General features: G+C 41.2%; 1 protein-coding gene and 1 long non-coding RNA gene across 2 annotated transcripts in view; one reads left to right on the top strand and one right to left on the bottom strand.

Moving 5' to 3' along the window:
• The window catches only part of LOC139103461 (uncharacterized), a 58174-nt gene extending 56689 nt beyond the window's left edge, over nucleotides 1-1485 (top strand). The window contains exon 3 of the long non-coding RNA XR_011545892.1: nucleotides 147-1485. This is a non-coding gene — a long non-coding RNA (uncharacterized lncRNA). The remainder of the gene's footprint in view (nucleotides 1-146) is intronic.
• Nucleotides 1-12244, bottom strand: part of LOC139103460 (uncharacterized) — a 159299-nt gene that overhangs the window by 73168 nt on the left and 73887 nt on the right. The gene's annotated exons all lie outside the window — the stretch shown is intronic.

Below are 12244 nucleotides of genomic sequence, written 5' to 3'. Positions count from 1 at the left end.
TTTATAAATGTTTAAATAATATATAACTTATTTTAATTATTTAACCAGATCAAAAATTAGAGCCGAGTAAAAATTACTTTTTATTTTTAAACAGTGTATATTATGTCAATCTCTCTACAATGTAATTTTTATGTTGTTTGTTATAGAATCGTCGTAGCTGTATAATTACTTCGCTGCTGCGCATCGTCCGGTAAGTCGCCTATTTTTTTTATAATGCGTTATATAACGTTAATATAACGTTATCCAACGTAAAATATTTACATCCTCTTTTTTAAAATAAAAATTTAAAGCTGTAAATTAATTTACAATTAATATTCACAATTCTATTAAACAGTCGTTTATTTGCGATTAGGTATTCCTTTATGGAAAACGATTTATCGAAGATAGATAGATTGTCGCTAGGTTCTTTTACGTATTAGCGAATAAACAGGTTTTTTATTCTTTCTCCCAAAAATCCCAATTTGGAAGTTTGTAAAAGGAACAATTCGCTTGTGCGAATAAATAAGCGGAATGCTCGTACGCGATGTTGGAATCGGATAGCCATTAAATCGCACAGTGTTGGCCGTATGTTAAAGGGAAGCCATCGCGTCGCGCGGCACAGAACAACTGTAATTTATTGCGCGGTAATAATCCGTCGAGCATTAATGTCTCGCGTTAGGCTGCATGCACATGGGTGCTTGTTAAACAATGAGTTGCGAGTGATGAGGTAGACGACTTCGCTAATTAAACAATATTTCAGTATAGTTAATCCGATGAACATATAGATGCACATCGACGATCAAAGTGCATACTTCTCAAATTTGAAACCTTTCTTTATTCGTCAACTTTAATAGATATGACGTTTCACGTAATTACTCAATTTTATATGCTATATTTTAAATTTAAATTTAAAAATAAAGTAGAAAAAAGAAACCACTTTTATACTATTTAAAGATTTCTTAATAATGTTAGGTTGTATCTGATTTATTAAAAACGTAGTAAAAAAATTAATAAATAAAATACCCTGATCGCGTGCGTATTCATACTTTAATTAAAATTGATCTTTGCTACTAGGTTTTCTTTTTCTTATGACATCGTTCTGCGTCGCACATTAATCATGAATTCATGGGTGTTTAGTGTATTAGCTATCTGTTACACGCTTGACAAAATTAACGTCTGCCCGAGTATTCAAAGTTAATAAAGTTTGCGCAAATTTTCGGTCCTTCTGTTCTTGTGGTCGCAATGCTAAATATCGATTTATCGTACCTCTGTATATTTGCATCTTGCCATGATAGCCGATATTTTTCTATTCGGTAGTATAAATAAAACAGTATTAAATTTGTAGAATGCAGAATATTTTGTTATTTTATCGTTCGTTATTAAAAAATTTGCAAAACAATGGCTCGTTAATTTTTTTTAATTAAAATTGTTGATATAATTTACTTTATTATTCTTTATCATTTATTTATTTTATTTTTTTTGATATAGATATTTTAGATTTTAAATATCGGGCATGTCGATAAACAAAAGTAATAAATTTGCAAGGAAATAATTATAACTTGGGAATAAGATTACATCAAGCACACAAGTGTAGTGAATTACGTGAATAAACGTTTCCATAAGCCATTCAATTGCGCCAGTTTACATCTCGTCATTTACTATTACCGTTTTGGTCGCTTTGAGCTTTAAGCAAAGTTAGGACTCAATATATCCGTGTAACTCTCAACTAATTGATAGCGTAAAATAGCTTAGGTATAGCTTGGAGAACCCTGCGGTCACGGGAAACTCGAACGAATAACACCGCTTCCTTGTCAGAATATTATCCTGCGTTTGAAATGAAATATGTTTAACACGTTTCTGCAAAATTTTTCAAATTTACCTCTTGTTCCCGTTGTTTCTTTTATTCTTTTCCAAGTAACGAATACACAAAAAATTGCACGAAGCGCGGTAAATTGCAGTTCTTGCAGAAATACCGCGTTTGCTTTTCCGGATTCGTTCCGATGCGTGACTCGGTTCTATTCGGATATCTCGCCGGATATTGTCGTTCATCCGACGTCGATCCGACGGTGACGGCTTCGTGCTTTTACGAGGCGAACTTTGCGCAGGACAATGCGGAGATCGCGTTGAAGTCGGAAGGATTTCGAAACGAACGGTGCGCGCTACGATATCACCACGAAAACAAGAACGACGCCCATCGCGAGAGAAAGGAAAGAGAGCTCCCGATAAGGTGGTAACGAGACTGTTCGATTTTCCGACGCGGGAAGATTGATGAAACTTTTTTTTACGTTCGGCACAATACCGTGTCGGGGTACCGCCGGCATATTTCAGACGTGTTCTTTTACAAAATTTAATGTCGTCAGAAAAAGTTAGTTCTTGGAGAAAAGCAAAACTGCAGGAAACTAGAAATGCCTCAAATACGTTGATATAAATCACTTTATTCTTTGCAATTTTCCCACGCCTCCCCCGCAACTCCTCGTTTCACCAGCAATCGTATTCAGGCTAAGCACAAAATCACGATCCGGGAAGAGATAATATGCTTACCATCTTCAGCTTTATATAAATAGTTCGTTTTCTATACGTATAATGTTCGTGCAATAACAATCTGCAACCCGTTGGACCCTCTTTCCTGCCGAAATCGAGGTTTCGCCGGGCTTTAATCACATTTGCGCGTTCACGTAGAATCCTGTCAACGGAACCACGAATGTCGGCTGCACGTCGTTCGTTATCGTCTCCGTCGTCCTTCCCGTTGCATTCGGTTTCTTCGTCATAGGGTACGATAACAGTTATCGCGAACGCGATGTTCACAATCGTGACTGTGGATTTCCACTTTGCCACGTCTGTCCGAGTCCTGAGTACGTTCTGAGTTAAATCCGGGAGATGTGTACACAACCCGTTGAGAGGTTGCCTACAAAATTTGCAGGAGACTACGCCGCCGCCGGCGTACGGGAACTTAGACGTCGGGCAAGACTTACGGTACGAAAGCGGAATATATTTGGTGCGAGTAGAAAATGGAGCGTGAGTTAGACACGTGGGAGAAACAAAGGGAAAAGAATAAGAGAAAAAAAAAAGAATGAACAAAAGTTTCGTTTATTACATTCGCGTGAAATATTTTTACTTGAGGGCAAATAAATTACATTATTTGCAAAAATATAAATTGTAATAAGAATAGTTGCGTAAATAATTAAACGCGAGATAAAAGCGGTAATATCGCTTTAATTAAAATAATCAGCTGATACAATAAGATAATAAAAATTATTATTATTAAATAATAAAATTTAAATAATATAAAAAAAGCAGGAAATATTAATATTTTAAAAGTGAGCGGTTTAAGAGGGTAAAATAGTTCGTAAATAGTAATATAATAAAACAATTTTGCAATTCTAAGTTTAAAAGATCGAATTTTTAAGGTATAATTAATTCGATTTATTGACGCTAATAATGACGAATAATCGAAATTCGACGGGAGCTACTCGGAGCGGCACATAGTAAGGAATCACTTTGAGAAATGTCTTCACATTAGATGTAAATCTAACGTACGACAAAGCGAAGAGATGATGCGCGCGTTCGTTTGCTAGGAGATAGGAGGAGAGTCGTAGCCCCAAGACGTCCTGGAACATCGTACACTTCCCGTAATGAACATCGCGTCTACGTGGAGCACGCGGTCTAGTAATAGGAATAACGAGACACGACACACGAGTCCCAGCACGATCTCTCTCTCTCTCTCTCCATCTATCTATCTATCTATCTATCTATCTATCTATCTATCTATCTTTCTCTGTTTATCTGTTCTCTTTTCCTCTCGCTCGTCTCTATCGTACGAAGAGAAACCGGGAGCAGGCAGACGAGCGTGCTGAGACTGATAATATGATTCAATTTCCATTCGCGCCCTTCCTAAGGGAACTCGGTGCCGGCTCATCCGGTCCCAAAAGTGGCGCCCGTGACAGGGTGGCGATTAGGAATGCAGCCCCCGACGCTTTAGTGCTCGGAAACCACCGATACTTTATGCGCAAAGTAAGTTGGGCGCTTTCGAGTTAATTCGTCGCCTTCAATCTGATACTGAATGCATCTGCGATGGTGTACTAATGATATATCTTGAATTAAAATGTTTTTGGACATTTATTAAATATATATATTTTTTTAATATATACAGAATATGTATTCCAGTTATTTAGAAGCTAATATTTCGTCGCTTTAAAAATCGCTTTTTCAACGTTGAGTCGTTTCCCCGAAATGTTACACTATTATTTCAAATCGTGAACGTCGACATTAATGAGTGATTCGCTAAGCCTTAGGGCGTTTAATGATTCGAGACTGGAACGTTAATAAGTTTACTTAATCGGGAGGTCCTTTCGTGACGGTATTGCTAAGCCCCTTTGGATAGAAACTACCCCGATCGAATTGGATTTCAATATTACATGAATGAAATTAGATGAAATCGGGCAATTTGGACAGTAAAATTAGAACATGTCGTTTATTGAGAGCTTGACTAATTATGCTATAATCGTATTTATCAAGATATTAATTTTTCTGTTTGTATCAACAAAGTTTTATTGATAATATATATTTAAATAAAATAAATTATTAAATGCAAATAAAATTAAAATGACTAAAATATAGAACTTATTAGAAACTAAAGAAACGAACGCCCGAGTTTCTTATAAGATACGTTGCAATGTATTCCGATTTTGCAATGTCCTGTGTAACGCAAAATTAATCTGCACGCCGCGAGAAATTTTCTCGAAGGACGACGTTCTTCGGAAACTCTCTTCCGCCAAGCACTCGCGTACGTATACATACCGGTTGTGCGGAAATCAGGGCCAGTTATGAGCGCTAATGGGCGAAGTAGCTAGGATGAAATAAATGAGTTCCGCTGCGAGTTAATAAGCAACACCCGCCCGACGAAGACCGGCGTGATTCCTTTGGCGATGAGCTTTCACGTTGCGCCTCTTAATCCCGTTTCCGGGACTCGGAAGTTTCTCCTGGAGTTATGTCCGGAGTTGCCTTCAAAGTTCGGCCGCGGGATTGGCTGTACAGGCGGGGATCACCGGATTACAATTTGGTCGGAACTTGTCCTCGCCCGGTTTCTCGTCGCCGCTCCCCACGTTCGTACAGTTCGATTCGAGTCGAGCAATCGCTGTCCCCCGAGCTTAAAGCCAGCTGCCTTTAAGCTTTGTGGCCCGAGCACCGTCGAGAGTTAATATTTTAATTAAGCATTGCCTGTAGGAACTTCTCGGAGTTACACAATGATTTTCAAGTATGATTTTCAGATATCTTGCGTTTTCGGCTCTTATAAGATCGTAGAACTTTGAGTAGATTTTATTTCGATTAGGAGAACGTTCAATAAAATTATACATTTATTTTCAAATAATTGATTTACGAGCAATAGATATGAAAAATGAATTCTTGAAACAATGAAATATCGATAATGCGTTGTTTCCGATATGCGTCTGCGGACAGATATTTGTAACAAATGGTTAAGCAAGACTCATTAGTTCCGTTCACCGACATGCTCTTTGACATTTCCCTTGAAGCGTTCCTCCTTCACTTCCTTCGAAGGAGCTAGTACCCGAGATCTAATGCATAATTCGTGACTGGGACGTTATAACGACCGCGCATAGTATTCCGGAGATCGCGAAATCAATGAGACGTCCGTGTCAACTCTCGGCAACATCGTCCCGAAGTCCCGAGGACTAATGTATAGCCGGTGAATCACGATGAAGCGAGTGTCGCGAGAGACGGTAGACGGACGGCACGACAAGGACTACGACGATGACGACGACGTAGCTCGTAACACCGCTCGTCTATCGCATGTCGTTGCACGAGAATGCATCCGATGGATAGAAGCTCTTCCTCTCTCGCTGCCTCTGCCCGTAGGGACGAGCTTATTGAACTTTCCGTCCTCGTCCCGCGCGCCGGTCTCCTGCGTTTCCTCCACCGCACGAGATCACGCGACGTCGATTCACGGAGAATTCGCGTGGAGAGATTCGCGGCGCGACCGTTCGTTCTCTCGCGAGGAATGATTATTCGAGAGCGCCGCTGGAGCTCATTACGCGACCGAGCGTGTAACTATTTCAGGAACTTCAAATATTAGCTCTGCGCTACGGAACTAACGCGCGAACTGCTCCCCAGCTTCTCGGATTCTTCGTCGTCGCGAGATCATCCCTCCTCCGCTGTTCGTCGATTCGCGCTCATCGCAGTATTCAATCTCGATGATTCCGAGGAGTCCGGATGAATCGCCGCGTTACGAAGGGAACGTAGGTTTTCGCCCTTAGAATTATTCTCCCCCTCTGTCGACCCTCTCTTCCCGTGAAAATCGCACCGTCTGTCTTTTGACTCGTTGCCGTGAAATTTTATCGTTCCTGGCACCAGTCGTTCGAATTCGTTAAGTGAAAATATGCGAGAAAGCTTCGACACACCGTTATTGAAAGTGGAACATTTTTGCGGTCTTTAAAACTATTCACGCAAAACGCTTTGCAATAACTTTTCATTGTCAAATCGAACAACTATTACTTTTTATAATACTACAAATAATTCTATGAAAAAAAAAGAAAAAAAAAACATAAATGTAGTTTTAATAAAAATTTGTTCGACAGTCGAAGCGTTTGTAAAAAAGAAAAAAGAAAAAGAAAAAAGAAAAAAAAAAATTTTTTCGGTGATTCTTATCGAGCATCAATGGAATATATTAACAGATAGGTACATATTGACCGTGTATTCTTTATGGCGCGATGAATATGTTCAAATTAGCTGGTCGCCTACCGTCGTGTTACACACATGACTGCTGTTACGAGGCGGTCGTTTTTTCGTTACGCTGGGCACGCTTACACGCCAATTTTAATTACAGAGTTTTCCCGGTCGCGCGCGATGTATCATAAAAGTTTCGAGCGCGAGAGGAAACTTTGCCGGCTGTTCTCCACGCCCGGATATCATCGTCTTAACCCGGTACGCGAAACCAGGCTGAATCACAGCGACTCCCTAACCGACCACCCGCGGTGTCGTCTTCCACTTTCGAACCACCGCTGCCTTTTCTCGCCAGCATCTCGCTCGATCCTAAATCCCAAGCCCCCATTCTCGCCTGCACTTCATCCTTTTCTATCCACGTTTTCTTACTTCTCCTTTTGTTTCCGTGGAACTAGACTCAGTGTTTATTCTCAATCCCTGTCTTTCTTCACTTTCTTTGCACTTTTCTTCTCGGTCTTTTCTCGTCTAGCTTCTCGGCGCTCTTTCGTTCTCTCTCTCACATCGCCTATCCGTTACTTTTATTTCTTTTTTTTTTTACACTCAGATCTAGTCTCTTGCTTCCTGCAAGCTTGGCGCTAGAGCCGAGCTAGGGTAAGCCTCATCCTGCGGGATACGGATTATCCTTTCCTTAGGAGTCAGCTCCCAGGGCGAAACGATCGTCCGAGTGGTCGGTTCGGTTAGAAATTCTTGTCTACCTTGCGATCGATCCCGCCTTGGCGAAAGGGATTTTGCACGATGATCTGGCCGAGGAATCTATAGCTAGCTTCTGATAAATGAGAAATCGCCTTGTCAGCGAGAGATGCGAGCCGCGCCGTATCGATTACCGAGCTTTTAATGAAGAGACAGCGCCGTCTTTATCGCATCTCTTATAGGTTGCTTTACGTGATCGATTTTTCCCTCGTGAGTGCTGCATCGATCATCTTTTTTCTGCTTCCGCGGAAGTAAATGAGAACTTTGTGTGCATCCGTTAAACACATTTTTAAACTATGCTGAAAAAATTGTGCACGATGAAATGAATCAATTATTGCCGCAGAAGTAAATGAATAAAGTAATAATTTTATGTTCAAATAATGAATTTTGCCGGTGATTTTACAATGATAATATCGAATCCCGCCTGGTTCCCTTACGCTTATAACATCGTATAAAGTTCAATATTTGTTAATCGAATATTACGTTATACATTAATAATTTTGTAATTTAGTAAGAGTCGTCATGAAAGCATATTTGATATGCATTTGCTATTAATTAATATTTATTTTATTATTATGGATGATTACATTGGAAGACTCAATTAACGATCAAGTTAACAAAATCTCGGCTTAACGCCGCGGTTACGCAATTAGAAAAAGTATGCTGACGCCGATACATTATTAGAGTTTCATTATGCGATCATATAGATATCTAAGGATTAATCGACAGTTTAGTAAGATTCTACGAACAGAAGGCTGCCTTAACCGCGGCAATTCAATCAACGGCAATATACATCGCTTTCTCGAAACCTGATTGCATTCAGAAGGAATTTCCGTTTCGGCAGTTAGCCCTTTTACCAGAGATGCATTTACCAGCGCATTCTGTTATCCTTAGGAAATTAGACGTTGGTGATTTACGTCCGGAGTCGGCTCTTATACGCGCGTACGTGCTTCAGAGCGGCAGTGCAATTGAATTGGTGCAAAAACCACCTCTCTCTCTCTCTCTCTCTCTCTCTTTTACTCTCTTTCAGTCTCTCTCTATCTCTCCATAGACACGACGTGGATAGGAAATTAGACGTTGCTGATTTACGTCCGAGCGCGACGCAACAACGTCTCGACGGAGCGAGCCAAAGTTCGAAACCAGCCTCGATACACGCGGGCGAAACATACCTCGTGCTCACTAGACGGAGAGTGAGGTGAGATAGAAAGAGAAAGGAGAGAGAGAGAGGCGAGAGGGTGGATGCTGCACCGTTCGTTCGTTGCTCGTTGCACAGCGTGCGCCTGCGAGAACGGGAGACCTACTTGGGTGACCAATTAAAGGGCGGACGCGATCGCCGATCGTGTTTCGAACTTGGCTGCCGGATTAATTAGAACTTCGATCGAGGCGCTAGAACGGGGATAGTTCGCCGCGAGCAATTACGGCGGATCGACTAATGTAACAGTATAACCGAACAACAAATGCATCGCGTTATGAATTATTTATAACACTCGAGAGTCGAGCAGCATTTGTCGTGGAGCTGCGCCGAGAATCGATTACGCGTTAGTTAATAATACCCCGGTGCGGTGATGACGAGTGAATTGCTCGCAAAAGAAAAAAAAAAAAACTTTTGTTTCAACTGAATAAATAATATTTATTATTTTCTATCGAATATTTTATCGGGGAACGAAATTATTAAATCAATTTCTTGAAAATGAGAATTTTATTATTAATATAAATGTGATTAATTTATTTCAGTCGTTTAATTGTTTTTGCAGCAACGAAGTGCATGTTTAAATTGTTAAATCACTTATCTTGTTTTTTCGAACGTACAATTTAACAAATAAAAATTTTCTTCTATACTAGTTTTACATTTTTGAGTATATACACTTTTAATAATTAACGGAATTTGATTTCATCGGAGTAAGACGTTCATTCCTTTTCTTCTGCGGCAACGCAAAAGATTCATGGAAGATGCAAACTACTGTGCTAGTTAAACGAGATTCTGTTACTCTAAAGGTTAGTAGGGCAGCGCGAACATAGCGCAGTTAACCCCAAGCGCGAGCGCGGTATCGCGATATTAATCCCTCTCGAAAATTAGAGGCGGATGATTTACGCGGGTTGCACCGCGACTGTACTGTCGGGGGAGTACAAACGCACCGGCGGGTATAATATAATCGGTATAGTATCCCGCGGGCCAGAACGATGTCAGAAATTAGACGGTATGGGAGTAGTATGCGCTGTGCACGCAGCGTCGTCGGATATGCAAAATGAAGTTCACGGTTGTTCGCGGCAGATGATGTTCGACCGTCGTCGCGACTTCGCCGTAAGGTACATATACGCACATGTATCTCATGTATCTCATTTATATGTGCTTGTATCTCGCATGCGTGTATGGGAATTAGGCGTATGCGGTAGTTAATACGCGGCATAGGTGCACGTTACGGTATCCGTACTTTGCAAACTTGCCTGATGAGGCAATTAAGGGGCGCCTGCAACGAATCCCGCTTCGGGAGAGAAAACGAGAGAGAGAGAGAGAGAGAGAGAGAGAGAGAGAGAGAGAGAGAGAGAGAGAGAAAGAGAAGAAACAAGGAAAAGAAAGAGGGAGTAACGTGTAGTATAGTCATAACGCGTAATTTAATTCGGTCTATCTAGTACAATACGCGTTTTCCCTGCATCTCGATCAAAAATAGTTGCCCATAATTGACGCCTTACCTCGTCTCGTTAACGCTTACGTCGAGTACGGTGAATTATCGTAATCCGTTCTGTCGCGAGTAATTTAACCCTTTTGCGGAAAAGTTAGCTGGATCAATTCACACGGATTATTATCGAGATAATTAGCATCTCCGCATTGATGACGAATAAGAAGTACAGTAAAGATATTATGTAACGATGAACGTATTTTAATTTGGTATACGAAATTTGCGGGTACTCTTATATCTCTTTCATATTAATCGATGTAACATACGGAAAATGCACGCTCGAATCCGCGAATGTATTAATATTTGCACTTGTGCATAAATGATAATATAGGGGAATTTGATCTCGATCCATCGGATGTCATTCGGATCGTTGTGGCAATTTCCAAATGTTTGCGTATAATTATACCAGGCATGTTCATTAAATGCGAGACATAAATTAATCACGGTCGAGAGGGGGGTTTGTTAAAACGTTGATTTATTATGCCCGCCCGGCAAAGAAACGCATGACGGAATACGAGCGTATATAAACCGCCCGCGACATAATCGATGGAATCTCTTGGTGCAACACAGAGCGGCGTAACTGCTAGATCTAATTAAACCTAGATGTAATCAAGCTGCGTGACAGTGGTTTAATTAGATCGCATTGATCATGTCAGTGCTTTCGCCGACTGCGAACTGCTTTCGTTGTTCGTACACCGCGAGATTAATAAGTTTACAGTGCGGGCGCAATTTCGCGGTAATATCGAACGTAATAACATCAGCGATATCGTGTGCAACTCGCGCGAGGGCTCCGCCGTTTTTACTTGCCGCCTCGGATTAAGAGCTTTCGCGTAACACGTCGGTCGGTGTGGTAATGAAGGAACTTTCTAATGAGTTTAACGCTTCTATATCCCGCTCGGGGGAAAAAGCAACACGTCTCAATGCCTAAGACGAGATAACGATCCCTTAAACGTTAAAGATCTCGTTCTTGATAATTTCCCAAATATTCACACGTATTAATCGTGTCCTGCATTTAACAATTTTTAAACGAGAATCTTACTAATGCATTTTTACAAATCTTTTTTACAAGTACTTCGAGTATTCGTTGAGACAATTTAGAAACCATAATTTTGTGTTGCTAACTTTGCGCGAAAATATTCATCAAATAATCATGAGAAAAATCGTTATACGTATTAATATACTATAAGTAATATAATATGTCTAATATAATAGATAATTAGGTAGTCATCATACACATGGTAGGACGGATTGAACTAAACCAACTGAGGATGTCGTTGCGTATCCCAGTTTCTACGCGAGATTTGTTCGTCGCGTGGGTTACGACGTCGCTGATAGGATCTCTCGATATCACGGCGACGGAAACTGCCATGTACGACCGTCGCGACGTTAAGCTCCGGCTACAATACTGCGCCGGATATGAATCGAAGTTCAGAGGTCGCGAATACACGGCGACTGGTTCCCCGTTTCGAACCCGGAAGGGTTCCGCGCCGTATATTCCGGTCGGGAGCCTCGCGGTGCGTTTCAGCGTTATAACGCGGCGCGCCTTCCGCACCGCCGCGTTTCGCAAACTTGGCCAACTCAGACGACGACGACGACGACGGCAGGGCTTCGAATTAGGACGTACGCCCGATTGGGTGCCGCTCAAAGAGCCAAATAGGTGACACAATGACGGATTAATTGGATCATCGCTAATCGCGTTACTCCTCGCCGGCGCGCGTTTTGTTGCGCTTTACGGCGGCGTGACTCGCTTTAATCGATGAAAGCCGTCCCAGGACACGCGATCTCGCGAAAATCATCGCCCAGATTTTCAAAGGGTTTCGCGGCTCGTCGACGCAGCTTTCGAAGTTTCGCTTGCGCTCGAGTAAATAAACTGTACCAGCTTAGTCGTGCAACGTTGCGCAGTAGCGTTATTAAAATGACAATAAAAAAAAGAAAAAGAAAAAAAAAAATGAGATGAAATTTTATCGTTCGTATACTTGTAAAAAATTGCAAAGAATTTTGGTGAAATTCAAACAGCTTTCACGAAAAGGTTCACGCCACGTCAACACCTCGCAAACTTCCGCTGAAAAGACTAATTAGGAAGCGAGTCGCGATCGAATTCTGTTGAAAGCGCGCGCGGCTGACAACGGCGGATTAATTAGATCGCAGTGATCACGTTA

This window comes from Cardiocondyla obscurior, linkage group LG06 (assembly GCF_019399895.1).
Source record: "Cardiocondyla obscurior isolate alpha-2009 linkage group LG06, Cobs3.1, whole genome shotgun sequence".
Lineage (NCBI taxonomy): Eukaryota > Metazoa > Arthropoda > Insecta > Hymenoptera > Formicidae > Cardiocondyla > Cardiocondyla obscurior.
Note: the sequence above shows the minus strand (reverse complement) of the source record. Positions and strands in the feature narration are given on the sequence as shown.